Genomic DNA, 17,712 nt, shown 5'->3' with positions numbered 1-17,712 from the left:
CATGCTTTCCCACCAACTGGGTACAATGCGTTTTCGCAGTGACAGAGGTAAAGGGTGGGAAGTCAGTCGTGGAATTTGCCTTTCCTATTTAGATATTTTTCTTCTCTTTTTCTTTTTCTTTTTTCTCGTAACGTAGCATAAGCACCTAAATAGGTACTCCTGAATAAGATCTTCAAGCCCCACTATATTGTGTGTGTTTTATCCACTCCGATCATCTATTTTTAAGGATCATTTTACAAAGTGAAACAAAAAATGAGGAAGATCCACATCTTAGGCGAACCACACAATAAAAATTCAGTGGTGATGATTATCCACAATTAAAAACTCATTGGAACTACAAAAGTTTTGGATCAAGCTGATATTTATGTTTTCCTTTTATCCAAATTTGTGTGACTTAATCAAAATGGTGGATGGAAAGTAAACATTCCGATGTGTAATAAGGAAGTTTTTAGTGGCTGTTGTTAGTAACTAATGTTTCATATGGTATGGCCTTGAGTTTGAATCCTCTTCATTTTAGGATTTTGCCATAAAATGAGCTGTAAAAACTGATGAACGGTATGGATATACAAAATATACATCAAAGTGATCACTATGGTCAGAGAAACATCCTCGTCTAGATGGGGGAAATACCCTCACCTAGCTTTCTTTTTTGGCCCATGCACGTGTAAGAATGTGGATTGTCAGAAAACGTAGGATGAATGGTCAGTTAAGTTGGTACAGTGGGACACGCCATAACCTACCAAAACTACCACTTCCAGACTGTTTGCTTGCCAGAAATCCAATGGACGGGGTGGATTCTTCCAAAAATATCACTGTGAGGCCCACCGAACACATCAGCGTGTCTGCGTAAGCTTTACGCACGTACCGAGAGATCCAATTTTTCGAGCGACTGTGGCCCATAATCGTTGATCGTATGGCTGATCTGAATCGTCTATCATGTAGGCCATCTAAAAACGTCTTAAGGGACGTTATTTCTTTGGAAAGAAAGGAAGGAAAGTGGCTTTTTTTTTTCGCATGGGTTCTTGGCTGTGTAAACGACTTTACGCATGGTTTCTTAACTACGTAAGCAAAGTCGGTTCATCCGACTCCAAACCGACCTTACTCCCTGTTGCTATAAAAGGAGACGTGAGAAAGAGCTTTAAATCATCCTTGGCTAGGACGTGAAGAGGAGCACAAGAGAAAGAGCCGTGAAGTGGCCCTGCTTCATTGGGTTTTTTCTTTTTTCTTTTTCTTCTTTAGTTTTGTTTCTTCAATGTTTTTCTTTAGAGATTTTAGTCTCATCATGTTGAGGATGGGCTAAACCTCTTAGCCCTTGTAGTGAGATAGGGAATTTTTTTTATGCCTTTGATTCATATTTATGAACGGATTTTGATTCTAGTTTGATTATAAGGAATGCCTTTAGTTTTTAATGGTTTGTTGTGACTTAAATTACAATAGATCTACGATAGCTTTGAGTATTTCCTTTTCTTTATTATGATTATGAATTTAGGAGGCCCCATTGTTCACCATCGCCCCGTGGACATGGTTGGATGATGAAATCCTTCCTAACATTTATATATCTCTCAAATTAGTTGTGGATTGGCTTAATTTTGTTGTTTACTTTGTCTCATGGGCATGATTTTGTAATGGAATCCATTCTAATCTACATCATTCTTATCTCTTGAAAATTAGATCAAAGGAAGTTTAGATGTGGTTTTAATGATATATCTTCCAATTGAATGAGGATGAGACTCTGAATTTAGTTGTGTTTATGAATCAAGTATAGATCTCCCTGATCTCGACAAGTGGATCCTTGGCACCCTAGTTTCTCACCTTTGAATTTTACAAGTTTAAGTTAAAGTTATTCACCATTCTTTTGTTAAAATTTCCTGGTTTGGATTACATCTTCTTCTAGTTCTAGTTCTGGTTACTTTTAGATTATGTGCAAGGTTCAGTCCATGTGAATTTGACCTCGGTTTTACCGAGTTTGTATTGCTTCAAGAATATCCAATGGATAAAAGGTCGGATCGACGGTCGTAAATTTCTCTAGATGCTCTCCTTACAAGCAACAAGTCCAGTCTAATCAGATATTGACATGAAAATGAAAGACTGATAGAATTGATAGCCGATCTCCACAATTTTAGGCAGGTGTACCCATCTCATTATTAGATGATGGGCTTGATTCTTTAATGCAATGCATTTACACGGTCAGGATTTCTTGATCAGCGGCTCAATCTCACCAAGATGACTAATACGCATGTTCCAAATGGATGCTATCATAGTAGTGCTTACGTGATGAGTAACTCGCTACACTTAGCGTACCGAATAAACTCTGTGAGGTACACCATAATTTATGTATTTTATCTTCTCCATCCATCCATTTTATCAAATAATTTTAGGGCTTGAGACAAAAAAAATGAAGCATATACAATGTTCAAGTGGACCACACCACGAGAAACAATTGAATTGAACATCTACCGTTGAAAATTTCTTGCGAGCCACGAAAGTTTCAGATCAATCTTATATTTGTGTTTTCCTTTCATCCATGTCTGTATGATCTTATGAATAGGTTGGATGACAAATCTATTAAGGTTTCAACGGTGGAAATCATTATCCCCATTGTTTCTTGTGGTTTGATCCACTTGATCTTTGGATATGCTTCAATTTTGAGATCAACCCTGTAAATTAGATGGAAAAGCGAATGGACGATGTGGATAGACCACATACATTCAAGGCAGGCCCAACTGAGTTTACTCATTACGATAGGAGCACACTGAGTAACTCAGCATGCAATCCGATTTCCATAGTAGTGTATCTATTCTCCCAAGACTTTAGACCATGGTATCTACTTGCTTCAAATACTCTTGTAAAGAAGTCGTGGTACACATTGTTATGAATGAAAGCTCTACTTCTTCAAATACACCATGATATCTTATCCTTAATTATTGACTCTTCAAGTCGCTAATTTATCATATTGTGTGGAAAAAATTGATCTTGATAGTATGAAAACTATTTAGGGAGGGACCATGGAAAAGTACGTAACATTCATTACTCACTCTGTGGGCCCCAATTTTCTATTGACATTTCAAATTGGACAAGAATTGGGTATTACCTTCACCAGGACCTAGCTAGTTAAAGTGGCCTTGATAGGGGCTCTATGGGGCCCACCGTGATGTATATATTTTATCCACACCACTCATCTATTTTGACAGATAATTTTAGAGTATTAAACGAAAAAAGAGACAATTTGAAGGCTCAAGTGGACCATACTATAGGAAGCAATGGGAATTAAAAGCCTACCATTGAAAACTTCTTTGGGGCCACTAAAAGTTCTGGATCAAGTTGATATTTATCCTTTCCTTCATCCAAGTCTACGTGACCTTATTAATAATTTGGATGGGAAATAAACATCACCATGAGTCCTAAGAAGTTTTCATTGGTAGGAATTTAATCCCCACTCCATGTGTTGTGGTCCACTTGAGCTTGGATCTTCTTTCCTTTTAGGTTCATGCCCTAAAATGATTTATCAAAATAGACGAACGGTGTAGATAAAATATATATATTATAGTGGGCCCCACAAAGACCCTAATAGGACCATCCATATCTAGCAAGGTTCTGGCACGGATTATACTTATCCATGTCCTTTCAACTTGCAACTTTATACCCTCTTTCGAGGAAATAGACTGTCACGGTAACATGGAAAGATATTAAGGCAGTGATCCATCTGCCACCCAATAAACCCCACTATATTCCTCACCACAATTAAGCTTCAAGTCACTATTATGTCCCCCACATTATTGGTATTCAAGTCATTACTTTTAAGTCGGTCGTCGTAGTTTGAATTCTATTTATGTAGGGACTACTGAAAGGTACTTACATCCATTTATGACAGTGTGGGCTCAACTTTTCTATTGACTTTTCAAGTCACCTCTTCATCCTTATGTGACAAAAAGTTGGCCATGATAGTATAAAATATATTTAAGTAGGGACCATGGAAAGGTTTACATTCATTAGTCACTTTATGGGCCCCACTTTTCTATTGACTTTTCAAGTCACTATTTTGGCCTGATGGTCAAGGAAGAATGGAAAATTATTAACATATTGATCCATACACCACCTCATAAACCTCATTTTCTTCCCCTCCACTATTGAATCTTCAAGTCGCTAAGATGACTTTTTCATCATTAAGCCCAACTCTGCTTTAAGTCGATCATAGTAGTGTGAATGCTATTTGGGAAGGACCGAAGGAAAGTTACTTAGCATCCATCCATCACATTCTGTGGTCTCGCTTTTCTATCGACTCTTTAAGTCAATATTTTGTCCTCTTGTAAGGAAAAAAAATTGGTCATAATATGTGCCAAAGTTAATTATTAAGGTAGAGAGCATTAAAAAGTATCTAACATCCATCTATCACGTTATGGGCCCATCTTTTTTCTTGTTGTACCATATGTTTTGTGTTCACATTACCAATCCTAAGGCTAGATAAGGAGGCTTGTGTCGAGTTGGCAACCAAATCAAAATTTCACAACTTCTATCATAAATCCCCATTAGCTCTTTGGATTATTACTTCCTTTTGGGAATAAAAAGATTGCACCAAGCACAATTAGTGAAATGTATTAAGCAAAACATGGGATAGTATTTTTAATCCACGCCTAACGTCAGCTGCTAAGTGGAAGCTTAGATTCCCATGAACAAAGAGGACTAGGCTTAAACTTATTATGTATTTGGGTTGTGCGGGCACGCTGGATCATATATCAAGCTTGATTATTGTATATATCATGTGTTTGTAACATGTCTTGTATAGAATATTATAACCACCATCTTAAATAGGTCATTGCTCAAATTAGACTCATCCAACAATCCTAACCATCTAATTTGTGCCTTCAAATGGACCAGTGAAAGGAATCTTGTGTGTGACTTTTGATTATTTAATTGATATGCTAACCCCTTGGATGTTGCTTCCAATTGGATTATTGACATTGTCCATAACAGGTCCATCAATCCAACTATTAACATTATTTAATCAAATTGGGTTTTGGTTATGGTCCATACAAAATGTGGCCAAGTAATTGGATGGTCCAGATCAAGTGCATCTCCTAAACTGTAGAAGGTATTGAATTTTCATGTGTGGTTCATTCACTATCAATTACATTGGTTGAAAATAAGCTTGTTGTTTTGTTTCAATTTCTTTAGGAACACCCTTATTTGAGATGCCTGCAACTAGAGCCTTCTAAAGTATGCCTGGTGTGAGAGGATCCTCTCCACCTTTTTTTAGTGTCATAGTATAACTTCGGCCTAAGATCTGTCCCGACCTAGCCCCACTACAAACGATGAATTACATAGCGTTCTGGTCATCAGAAAATGTAGATGTTCCAATGTGCGCCCACTGTTTGGTAATCTTTATTCTTTGATATTAGCCTCCTATTATGAATGGGGGATGCACCAGAAACCTCCTAGCTTCTAGTAGCATGATGTATACATTCAACTTGGGAGGCTTTGGGCAATGGCGCATCTATTGTGGGTCCTACATCGTCAACGGTTTGGATCATCAGAAATAAAATAAATTTTAAGTGGACCCCATAATGCACAATAAATAGTAAGTTTTAGTTTGATTATAACTCTTCATCCACTAGGCTTTATGAGTTGCGCCCAACATGAAAAGTGCTTAGAATAATTAAGAGAAGAGAGCATGGTTCGACCAAATGGGACACTTACTATTTTTGGCCGAAAACCTTACGCACTAGTAGAGATCATGACCGTCTGTAAATGGTAAGTTTACTATTTATAGTAAGTCACGAATTCTACGAAATTTAGTTGTAGTTGTTGTTAAAACAGATGTCTTAAATTTGTTCGAGTTGCTCGACCAGTCGAGGGACTGGCTCGACTAGTCAAAGGTCCCTTCGACTAGTCGAAGCCTGTTCGACTCAAAGTCCAACAACAATGTATTTGAGATTTTCGAGATGCTCAACCAGTCGAGAGACAGGCTAGGCCAGTCGAAGGAGTCCTTCGACTAGTCGAAGCCCTGGCTCGAATAGTCGAAGGTTATGCAGATGGTGCGCGGACTCTACGCGGACTGCGTAAATTTGAGGCAGTTTTAGAGAGGTGCGTAATTGGAGTATCCTAAACTATAAATAGGAGTTTATAGGGTCAATCTAAGGTATTTTAAGGCTTACAAAAGGTTTTTCAAGTTCTAAAAGGGTTCTAGGGTTATCAAAGGGTGTAGTAAGGGTGAGATTTGAGGTTGTTCGTGTTACGCCCTAAACCTAGAGATCGGACTCACAGGAATCCCGATCGCCGAATCCGGTGCCGATAGCCTCCGTAGTACCTCATTCTCGGCTCACAGCGCCCATTCGCCAGATTCCGATCCTGGGATCCTACAAGGAGGATTTTCTAACGTACATTTATCTCGTAAGAAGCATAACCATAAGTTTACCCAAATCATAAAGGCATCATCACATATCCACTAATATAATCATTTGAATATAATGCTAAAAGGAAAATACATATATCGAAAATCAAAGCTCCAGGGGTTTGCTGCATGTATCTATCATGCATAAGCTTATAGAAAGCTTAGTGTGTAATGAAAGTGTGTGCGCAAGGTAAGTGTCAAGTAAGCAATATCAGAAGCGGAAATACTGAGAAGCCCATAAATCATACAATATCAGGAATATTGACAAGTTCATAAATCATACGATATCAGAATTCGAAAACATGCTGATAGACCCATAAATACCATTAGTCTTATCTAGGCTATGTGATACAAAAATATAATAAAATTAATATCATACATTGATGAAGCAATGTAGATCAGTTATGCAATGTAGAGATAGTGAGGCAAATATCAGATGCCGATGATGCAGTGCAATATGCGATGTGAATGAAATGACTAAGCTAGAGTGAAGTCGAGATGATAACACGTAGTATCGCAGGTTATGGACTCCATCACAAGGGACTTCTATCCAAACCAGTCCCATACCTAAATTTGGATGGTCAGACTCAATATAGTTGACTCCTGATCTCAGGTTAGTCGCGCGCCCAACCGAAATCCTTGCCATTAGAAGGTACACAACAATTAGTTGCACACCACCAGCCTGAGTGGATAGTGAATGAATGAATGAGTATGCAACTCCTACTCAATAAGTTCACATATCAGTATGGTTCCTCTCTGGAAAATCACTGGGGTCTATTACACTCCAAACCAGATCGTCGCCCCATCGCGCGCAGCAAAGCGAGTGGAAGAGACCTCACTATCCGTCTGCCAATATCAGGCCCGACTCGTCGATAGCGGACCCATTCCTTGAGCTAGTCAAACTCAGCCTAGCTTTGCCCCCTCCTCTCGGGCAGGTAAGGCCGCATCCCTTTCTAACTGACCACGACATAGTGGGAGACGCAGCCAACGGTATACGGCCATCATGCGCTCATGCATCTACTCGGTCTAGACGTTGGAGCAACCTTTAGAACCAAGAGGGTTCTGTGACTTTCATTTAAGGATATCTATAACACCCCATGTAGTTTAAATTTTCGGTGTCCCATCTAGCCATCTATAATATGCATGTAGAGGCTACAGCCTTGATGTCGCTAGGGTGTATGGTAATCATAATCACACAATGCGAGATGCATGAGTCACACAGTCCAATCATGCATTGATCCTGCACATACCGTGCGCTCATGTGAGGCAACTCCGCCTATCAAGGAGTCCCATAACAACCGACACTATGGCATATGCAATGGTTAATCATAGCAAATATGCAGATGATGCGTATGGGCATGTATCATGATGCTATGCTGTCACATATTCATAATTGGCATCGACAATCGACCTAGACAATGTGGACATTTAACAAACATTGCCCCCAAGGAATGGCCCAAATAGAGCCTAACATACAGTGGACCCATGACCTCACACAAGGGTCAAATATATAACACCATGAGCCTCCCTCAAGAGCTTAATACACATCACGATGGGCCTTTCACATGGGCCTAACATACATCACAATGGGCTCCATCGCCTGGCCCTCAAATGCATCACAATGGGCTTCATCACATAGGCCTCATAGACATCACATTGGGCCTTAAACACGGGCTAAATATGCATCACAATGGGCCTCAAATACCAACCGTATATACGTCACATTAGGCCTCGATAATCGAAATCGGCATTGACAATTGGAATCAACCTCGACAATCAGAATCGGCACCAAAAATCAGCATTGATAATTGGCACCGATAATCAGCATCGATAATCGGCACCAAAAATCAGCATTGATAATCGGCACCGATAACTAGCATATAAACAAGGCGAGGTCCATAGATGAACAGCTGATCAACCATAATATAAAAATGGCCCTCGGCCGTGGTTATATCAAATCCGATACCACGGAGCCATCTGTTTATGGCGAATGGGGCCCACTGGTTTGGGTTAACCCACTAAGAGAACGATGTAAAGCCTAAGGGAAGGTCACAATAAGGACATCTAACCATCATTGCCCCATTAATGTAGACATCTAACCAACATTGCTCCCAAGGGGGTGGCCCACATAAGGGATTCATATACAACATAGTGGCCACGCATATATCACGTTGGGCCTCATTCATGGGCCTCACATATATCACACTGGGCTTCATACGAGGCCTCAAGTGTATCACAATGGGCCACACCCACAAGCCCCAAATACATCACAATGGGCCTCGCCCATGGGCCATAAATGCACCACCATGGGCCTTATACATGGGTCTTATATACAAGTGGGCCACACTGCTTGGGCCTCGTATGCATCAAATGGGCCATGTGTCTGGGCCAAACAATACAAACAAGTGGGCCTCGCACATGAGCTAAAAACACATCATGATGGGCCTCATGGGTGGGCCGCACCAATGGCCCTCAAGTGGGCTTAGGCCACACCAAAATCATTTCAATAGCTGCAGGTGTAACATGTGTATCACCACTGTACCCTATCATCCCATAGGGCACATGGCCCACATAATGATGATCAGCACTGTCCAAACATTGTCCAGGTAGATCAGCACCCTCCATACATTTTCCAAATAAATCAGCACCATCCATACATTGCCCAGCACGTCCAAACATTTGGATAGCACTGTCCAAACATTGTCCAGCACCGTCCAACATAATCTGGACGGTATGGATGAAATAATACATCATGGTGGTGTCCACGTAGTGGCTCACCAGAGATTTGAATCGTCCTCAGTTAGGCTTAGCATTAAAACGAGCTTCCCAATGGATGGACGGTTTGGATGGGATGCATCCACGCGTGGGACCCACAAAACTTGCTGACGTCAATCCAGCAGTGGGTCCCACCATCAAAATGGTTGGACGGTCAGTGGGTCCCACGTGGTGTGCCCCCCTCCCTCGATACATTCCATATATATATATATATATATATATATATAATATTATAATATACTACATATAACCAGAACAGGAACGTCCAGCGTCCAAATGGACGAATGGACACAACACATACATCAAGTGTAGCCCCACACGTGGGGTGGGTCCCACCGTCCAAGGACGGTGGTCACACCACGTGTATGATGGTGTCGCCCATCTAAATGGATGGATGATGTGGATGGGTCCCACAGACCCCACGGTCAGTTCACACTTCACTATTACCCACACATCGCCATCAGTCACACGTCACTGTCAGCCACACACTCCACCGTCAATCATACCTCACTGTTAGCCACACACTCCACCGTCAGTGTTGAAACGAGGTATCTCTCACTCATTCAACCACTTGAGCCATGGATCGGGGTGAGTAAATACATCAAAGAGGGCCCCACCCACACGTGTGGGGTGGGCCACGTCCTAGATGGACGGTTGGGATGACATATAAACATCATGGTGTGTCCCACATGGATGGGGTCCATCGATAGATGGCTTGGATGTAAATACCATGGTGGGCCACACACCTCATCATCATCATTACCATACAAAAGAGAGAGAGAGAGAGAGTAAAGAGAGATCGGATGGTGGTGGAGGGACCCTGCCACTATGGGCCCTCCATGATCACAATACATACATAAAAATGGGTCCCATCACAAGTGGGCCTTCTAATAGAATATCAACGGTGGATCACTCACCTATTGGCCTCCTTCTTAGTCCTATGGAACGCTGAACTCCTTGGCTTTGATTTCAATGGAAGATGATGAAGTTTTAATGGTTGAGATGGGAGATGAGAGGGTAGGAAGTGGGCCACATTAGAGCTTCTCCATGAGGGCTTGGGAAGCTCATACGTTGGAGCTTGATTTACTTGGGAATGAGTTTGAGAAATGAGAAAGAGAGAGAAAGAGGGTTGTAAGGAGAGAGAGAGAGAGAGAGAGAGAGAGAGAGAGGGATGGGTGATGGAGTGATGGGTGAGGTGAGTGATGAGTGTGTAAGAACTTTGTTGACTTTTGGGGTAATTTGTGTAAGAGGGGTATGGGTTGTGCAAGGAATTGTTGACTTATGGGGTTGCTTGGGGATGGGGTGTGAGATTATGTGTACTTGGTTAAGGTGATTGATTAATTGATTGATTGATGTGGCATGTTGTAAAGATTCTCTTAGGTTTTGTAACGCGCGACATTTTTCTCGAACTGAACGTGGGCCCACATCTCCTGGCCCGGGTATCACCTTGGTGTGAGAGGCGTGGCATCGGAACCGAGGTGACGGCGCGATCGCTAAGGTACAAGTCTCGGGTCAAGCCGACGATGGAATACGGGATACGACTTAGGATTGCGCGCAAATGCTATCTATGTATCGCGGCTCGCCGGAATTTGACCGGGAGGATTGTGGAAGCCTAAGGAACGATACAGGCTAGGATACGGGTCTTACAGTTCGAATCGGGTAAGTCATCTCTCATTGTAATTTCTATTTTCATAGTGGATTTCTGTCACTTTGTGCCGTGGTTTTTTCCCAAAAGGATTTTTCATGTTAAATCTTTATGTTCTCTTGTGATTACTTGATGCTCTTAGATTACTATCCTAAATCTAAATCTATGTGATTCCATAGACCAAATCCCAACAAGTGGTATCAGAGCAATTGTTGGGGCACAGATCTAAATCCGAGGGATAAGCACTAGGTATGATATTGAGAAGTACTCAGGGAAAAATAACTTTAGGTTATGGAAGATCAAGATGATTAGTTCCTTAATTAAGCAAGGCGAAGATGGTGCTCTTGAAGAGAGAAATTCTACTATGATTGATGATGATTAGAATACTCTTGATAAGAAGGCCTTGTTCTCGATCCGTTTATGTTTTATGGGTGAGATTCTCTATAATGTCATGAGGGAGAACACTGTAGCTAAGTTATGGCCAAAGTTAGAAGATGTCTACACGAAAAAATCCTCTGAAAATTGCATACACTTGAAGTGACGGTGGTATAACTTCAAGATGGCAGAGGGCGGAGATCTGAAGGCTCACATCAGTAACTTTAATAAATTTGTTTGCAAATTGTTGGATATGGAGGAAGTGATGAAAGATGAGGAACAAGCATGTATGTTGCTGAATTCTCTTCCGACATCGTATGAGTCATTGAAGGACATAATGTGCACCATGAATAAAACCCTTAGTATCAACACCGTTATCTCAACCCTTCAAGGGAATGCCATGAGAAAGCTTAACAGCGACATGGGGACATCTTGTGATGCACTGTTTACGAGGTGCAAAAATTCTGAACAAGGTACAGGATCTTCAAGTTCTGGATCCAAATCCAAGGGTAAGGGCAAAAGGAAGTTAAAGTGCTGGAACTATGGGAAGGAAGGACATGTAAAGAAGGATTGTACAAATCCTAAATATAAGAGAAGAATCTGAGGCTTCGTACAGGAAGGCCAACGTTGTCACGTTAGATGGATCGAGTAGAGGTGATAGTGATGTCTTGCATGTGTCTACAGTCAAATGCCCATATGATGATCGTAAGGGCGAGTGGATTCTAAACACAATGACATCTTTTTATATGACTCCTCATCAGAGTTAGTTCGCCAGTTACAGGGAGTGTGATGGTAGACAGATATTTATGGGCAATGACAGTGCCTGTAATGTTATGGCTGTTGGTATGGTATGTGTCAAGATGTTTGATGGGACAGAGCATACCCTGACTGAGGTAGGGCATGTTCCTAACATGAAGAAGAGTCTGATTTCTCTTGGTGCACTCGAAGCTATAGGGTGCAGGTTCATAAGTATTAATGGTGTCCTTAAAGTATCGAAGGGGGCACGATTGATCATAAAAGTGCAACGACTCGATAATATTTTTGAAACTTCTTTAATAGCTTAGTATCCATATTTAAAGGGGTGTAAACTCATTTATTTGATTTATTAATTAATTTCAGATTTTATAGAATTTATTTTTTATTTTTCTTATTCTTTTCCTTGTGGATTCGAGAAGTATCTATGAGGAGTCCAAACACTACAAGAAATTTCACTTTTACCTACGAAACATTTCGTAGGTAAATGATATTATTTCGTAGGCAAAGAGTTTTACCTACGAAATATTTCGTCAGTAAACTCGTTGGTAAAAAGTCGTGGCTAAAGACTTTTACCGACGAAAAAATGTCATCGTCGACAATGGTAAGACTTTTACCAACGAAATTAAAAACTTTGCTGAGACTTTTACCTACAAAGTGTTAAGACTTTTACCTACGAACGTTTTCGTAGCTAAAAACACTACAAGAAAGACACTTTTACCCACGACAATTTTCGTAGGTAATATTTTTGCCAACGAAAATTTCCGTCGAAAATTTCGTTGGAAAAACTTTTACCAACGAAAAAAAATTTCGTTGGGAAAGATAAGACTTTTACCAACGTTGTTTTTCACAGGGAAAATTATTGACAAATCTTTTTACCTACGAGTATTTTCGTAGCTAAAAATATTTACAAAACTTTCACCTACTACCATTTTCGTAGGTAAAAATATTTGCAAACTATGTACCTACGAACATTTTCGTGGATAAAAATATTTACAAAACTTTTACCTACTAACATTTTCGTAGGTAAAAATATTTTCAAAAACAAATATTTTGTTACAAAACCTTTACCTACTAACATGTTCGTAGGTAAAAATATTTTCAAAATCTCTACCTACGAGTATTTTCGTAGCTAAAAATATTTACAAAATGTTTACCTACAAATATTTTCGTAGGTAAAAACGTGGAGGAGACTTTTACCTACGAAATATTCTGTAGGTAAAAGTCTCTTTCACCACAAAATTCCTCATATACACCTGTCATACTCTTCCTAGTATACACCTGTTATATAACATATTTCATCGTATTCACATTCACATCCATCTAAACCCAAACTACGTAGATCCATCCAAACATAAACTAAAAGAAAAGGAAAAGCAGAGAGAAATTAAAAAAGTGACGATGCATTGGTAGGTTAAGAGATCATAAGAAGAATGCGTACAAGGAGATTCATATGCATGAACAACTTGATGGAATAGAAGAGAATGTCGTCCGTTAATCATTTTGTTAAAAACAAGAAAGATTACAGTGAAGCTATAACAAATATCCTTGGTGTTTTTTTTTTTTTTTTTAAAGGATAACTAAATCCTCAGGTAGAAGTTTACATAATTATTGTTAATTAAAATGAGATCAAATCATTTTTAGGTGTCTACCAAATAAGGCCTAAGAATGTCTAGGATTTTGTGACTCTCGGGTAGAAGTTTACCTCGTTGTGCTCTTCTTGCCCCATTTACAGTAGTATAAGCTTGAACCCAAGATGGCCACCCCTACAAATGTTGTCACTCTGGCGAGGATCGCAGTTTTTGTTGCTTTCCTATTGTCCCCTGTTTTAACAGTGAATTCTTTGTATTTCAGTAACAATTCTACAACCAGCCAGCTCTGCATAACAACGTACACTTCCAAGTTTTCATAGGAAACCCTTTATCAGACATAAAATCTAACCATTCCCTATGAAATACTATGCCAACTCTAACATCACCTGAAAAACATAAAATTTAATCATTCACTTCTTTGAATTTTTTTTTATAAATAGGTACATGCACCATAGAATTCCTTTCAATTCTTTCCCAGTATCCAAACAAATTTTCTGGATTCAACAGAATCACATTTCCCATGCCCAAATGTGACAAATAGAATCTTTCTCCAAGGATTTGGCTTCCTACAAAATCAAGTCTTTAGGCCCGTTGAAGAAAAAAGGTTTGCATTCATACAAAAATGCCACTGAATAGTATATACAATATCAAATTTCAAGATTTATATTTTCAGTAAGCAAGTGATATTGAGATGAAATCTTTACCTGGGAATGCATATAGCTCATTCCTTGAGTAAAAGAACCCTGATGAGCAATCTAGCAAATTCATTTACCATAGAAACAATCAAAAGACATTATGACATTATGATAAGCTCATGCAAATAACACTCAAATCTACTATAACCATGTGATGTGAACATGATAATAAATAAATAATAATAAATCATAAGGGTCTATTCAATTCCACCTAGTTGCTAGGGCCAGGCTACACTGCGACCACATCCTTCTTGCCAGATCCATCACCAGCCTTGGCAGGTCCTATCACCCTCTCAAAAGTTCCACTTAAAGAATTATATATATATATATCTCATAACCTAAAACATATACCCAAACCGGTGTATAACCAAAAATGAAGAAGATGTAAATTTTGGTTACCTCCAGCTGCAATGGCAAATCCATCCCCAAAAATCAATACGAAAGAAAATAAAAGGGTGTTAGTTTAAACTCCTAAAACCTCAAAATGTAGGAAACTTTTACCAACTCAAAAAATGAAGACCAATATTACTACTCTTCTCCATTAAAAAATAACAGCGGACTTCTTCCCATTGCACGCAAGACCATTGGCTATATATTACTTGCAATCGATCATCAATAGGACAATCAACAAAAAGAAAAAAAAAATAGAGACTAAATGTAAAAGAGTCATTGTTCAAAGGGTTGTGATATTGCTATATAAAGGAAAAACTTTAGTCGTGGATGAAAGGTTCACATTCTTATATCAATGACATGGATACCATTAAAATTTAAAATTGTCACAAGGAATTACGAAAGTTTTGCAACAAATCAATATAAAGAGCATTGCATCTATGACCCAGATTAGATTCCCACATATAAATGGAGCTTACCTGCTTAGCTCGTTTCCCAAATACAAAGAGCATTGCATCTATGACGTTGCTTTTACCACTTCCATTCGGACCCAGTACCGCTAAAAAACTCTATCGATAACAGAAAATTCAAATGAGACAATAAACACCTGAGTCAAGATGGAGTGCACCAAGCAAAATTGTGTGAAATTCACACTCAAGTAACCAGAAAGGGACTAGATCCAGTGCCATTGGAGGCATGGGAGGTACCATGCCCCATGTCATTACTGCACATGTGACATGCATGCACTAGATCCATAAGCCAACGATAATTTGATTGGCTTATGCACCTGAACAGTGAACTATTTGGCACAAGGACAAAAAAAAAAAAAGAGTAATTAAAGGAAAGAGAGATATAAGACTTACGGGCACATGCACGGACTATAGATTCTACATAATCTAACTTTCTCAAAAAAACCTTCCGGTAGTCTCAACATAACGCATATTTGGCTTGCTGCGAATGGAACGAATATTAGTCTGCAACAAATTCCAGATGTGGTTTAACACAAATAAGCCTCTGATCTTGAAACAAATTATCGACTGATGAAGAAATCATTCTAGCATTGACCTCAGTGAAAGGACGGTGAGGATTTGGATTGTAGCATGCAAGAACAGCCACAGCTGCTTCCCTGTATGCCAACCTCAGCTTTAACTCCTCCAGAATTTCAGTACTATCTTCTTGACCGGTTTCAAACGTACCCTTTTGCTGCAAGTGGGTAGATTGAGAACATGTGTACACAGTTGAATTAGTGAAACACTATAATTATCCATGTAAGTGGGAAAAAAACAAAACAAAACACCTACCCTCTTCAAGGCTTCCAACAGTTCTTCTCATCCAATGTAGTCTAAATCCTTTCTAGCAGTTAAAATTCCAGGTTCATTCCTACCAATCAGTTGCAAGATGGTTTTAAAAAAATCTCCTAATGGGAAAATAGAAACAATTCATTAGGAAGTAACTAAAATATATTTTGCAGCTTTGCGCCAGTGAAATCTACAGTAAAATCTGCAGTTTCTAGTAGAAGGATCTCCATTTCCTCCTCTGACAGGAAATAATACAAAGCAGATGGACCATAGGAGAAGGTAGCTTTTATGATAAGGTCCAATAACTAAGGGACCAAAAATGAGAACTAAAGAACCAGCATCATTTGAACTAGGTTCCTCTACTAGAACATGTTATGACCAATCTAGAGAAAAGCCCACATGTTATAAATAAGCAGACGTAAAATGACAAAGAAGTATGAAGGCTTATCAACATCTGTCACTGCCACAAGTTTTGAGCATGCCAAACTACATGGTTCAGTGGTTTAAATTGTTGATGTGATGCACTCAAAAAAAAGAAAAAAAGCCAAGATTGCCAGATCCTAGTCATTGATATTTGGCCAGTTTTCTATTGAGTTCGAACTATCACTATTTTTTCTTTCTTAAATGTGTACTTCTTGGCTGGGTATTGAAGGGTTGGAATATTTCAATCTTGAGGAACTTTGGTGTGTGGGTCATCAACAGCGAAACCCATCATATTAGTGGTTTGGATAACTGAACCATGAGCCACACTAGCACAAACTCAAGGCATGAAGATCATATAAGAATTGAGGCTCAAAACAGGCTAGACTACTACTTCCTTTTTTTCCACCATCTCTATTACCATGGTGATTCATCCAGCCCACATGGGGGATGCAAGAGCACAAAATCTGAGCTCGTTGGCCATCATACCTACAGTAAGGATAAAAGAAAATCAATCTGACAGTTTATGCTTTGAAAAAAGATGGAACTATCCAATCAAATAACAAGAGAAAAAGCTGTCTTTCAAAAGAAAATAAATAAATAATAAAATGATAAGAGAAAAATATCAGAACTAGCGAAAGCCTTCTCATATATTTTCTAAAATTTGCAAAATTCAGAAAAGTTAATCAGGTCATGGCTTCTGTTTGTTTTTTTACTTATTGAGGTACCAAATTCATGGAAAAATAATCAACAAACGTAAACATAAAAACAGAAACAAATAAAATCATCTCAAAAACCTAGTTTTGCCTCTTGAAAATTGATACATATCACTCGCTCTCAAATTACATTCATTTGCTATATCCATCCATATATATATGGATAAATGGATGGATGTGTGTATGTGTGCCTAAATGAGAAGAAGCAAGAGCATGTCCACAAGCTATAAATCACCCTCGCCTTGTATGCAAACACATGATTTTTTTTTTTTTTTTCAATGGTGTAAGCAAATGCATGATTAGAACATTTAAAGCTACAAAATTTGAGAAACCGTAAATGAGAAGCGCAAAACCCTGATCTATCCCATACACAATTCCTAACTTAGTGAATGATTTTTTTTCTCTTCATAATGAATAGGAGAAATGATTCACACAGTCCACTCCTTCCCACCAACCTGTCATGTTTGCTAACATCCCGCCTATGAAAAGATGGACCCCACCAAATATCACCTGCTGTAAAAATCAGGTTGACCTATTTACTTAGATAGGCAACACCTGTTGGTGGACCCTGCTGATTTTTGGATGTTCTACACAAGTGACAGATTGACAAGAAAAATAAGATTTTTGTGATCACATATAATAAGAGTAATCATGGGCAAAAAGGT

At 39.1% G+C, this 17,712-nt stretch overlaps 2 long non-coding RNA genes across 4 annotated transcripts; both read right to left on the bottom strand.

The window, feature by feature from the left end:
* Positions 1-13,390: 13,390 nt before the first annotated feature.
* Positions 13,391-14,223, bottom strand: LOC131257680 (uncharacterized). Its single transcript, XR_009177541.1, has 2 exons — positions 13,973-14,223; positions 13,391-13,814 (listed from the first exon to the last, which is right to left on the bottom strand). It is a non-coding gene; the product is annotated as an uncharacterized LOC131257680 (long non-coding RNA).
* A 795-nt stretch (positions 14,224-15,018) lies between these two features.
* On the bottom strand, positions 15,019-16,823 carry LOC131257679 (uncharacterized). Of its 3 annotated transcripts, none has more exons than XR_009177540.1 (4): positions 16,753-16,823; positions 15,915-15,993; positions 15,477-15,816; positions 15,019-15,172 (listed from the first exon to the last, which is right to left on the bottom strand). It is a non-coding gene; the product is annotated as an uncharacterized LOC131257679 (long non-coding RNA). The 3 variants fall into 3 exon arrangements; XR_009177539.1 differs by lacking the exon at positions 16,753-16,823 and having other exon boundaries at positions 15,477-15,587; positions 15,679-15,816; positions 15,915-16,681; XR_009177538.1 differs by lacking the exon at positions 16,753-16,823 and having other exon boundaries at positions 15,915-16,681.
* Between the last annotated feature and the right edge of the window lie 889 nt (positions 16,824-17,712).

The sequence above is a fragment of the Magnolia sinica genome, chromosome 10 (genome assembly GCF_029962835.1).
Source record: "Magnolia sinica isolate HGM2019 chromosome 10, MsV1, whole genome shotgun sequence".
NCBI classification, from domain to species: Eukaryota; Viridiplantae; Streptophyta; class Magnoliopsida; order Magnoliales; family Magnoliaceae; genus Magnolia; species Magnolia sinica.
Note: the sequence above shows the minus strand (reverse complement) of the source record. Positions and strands in the feature narration are given on the sequence as shown.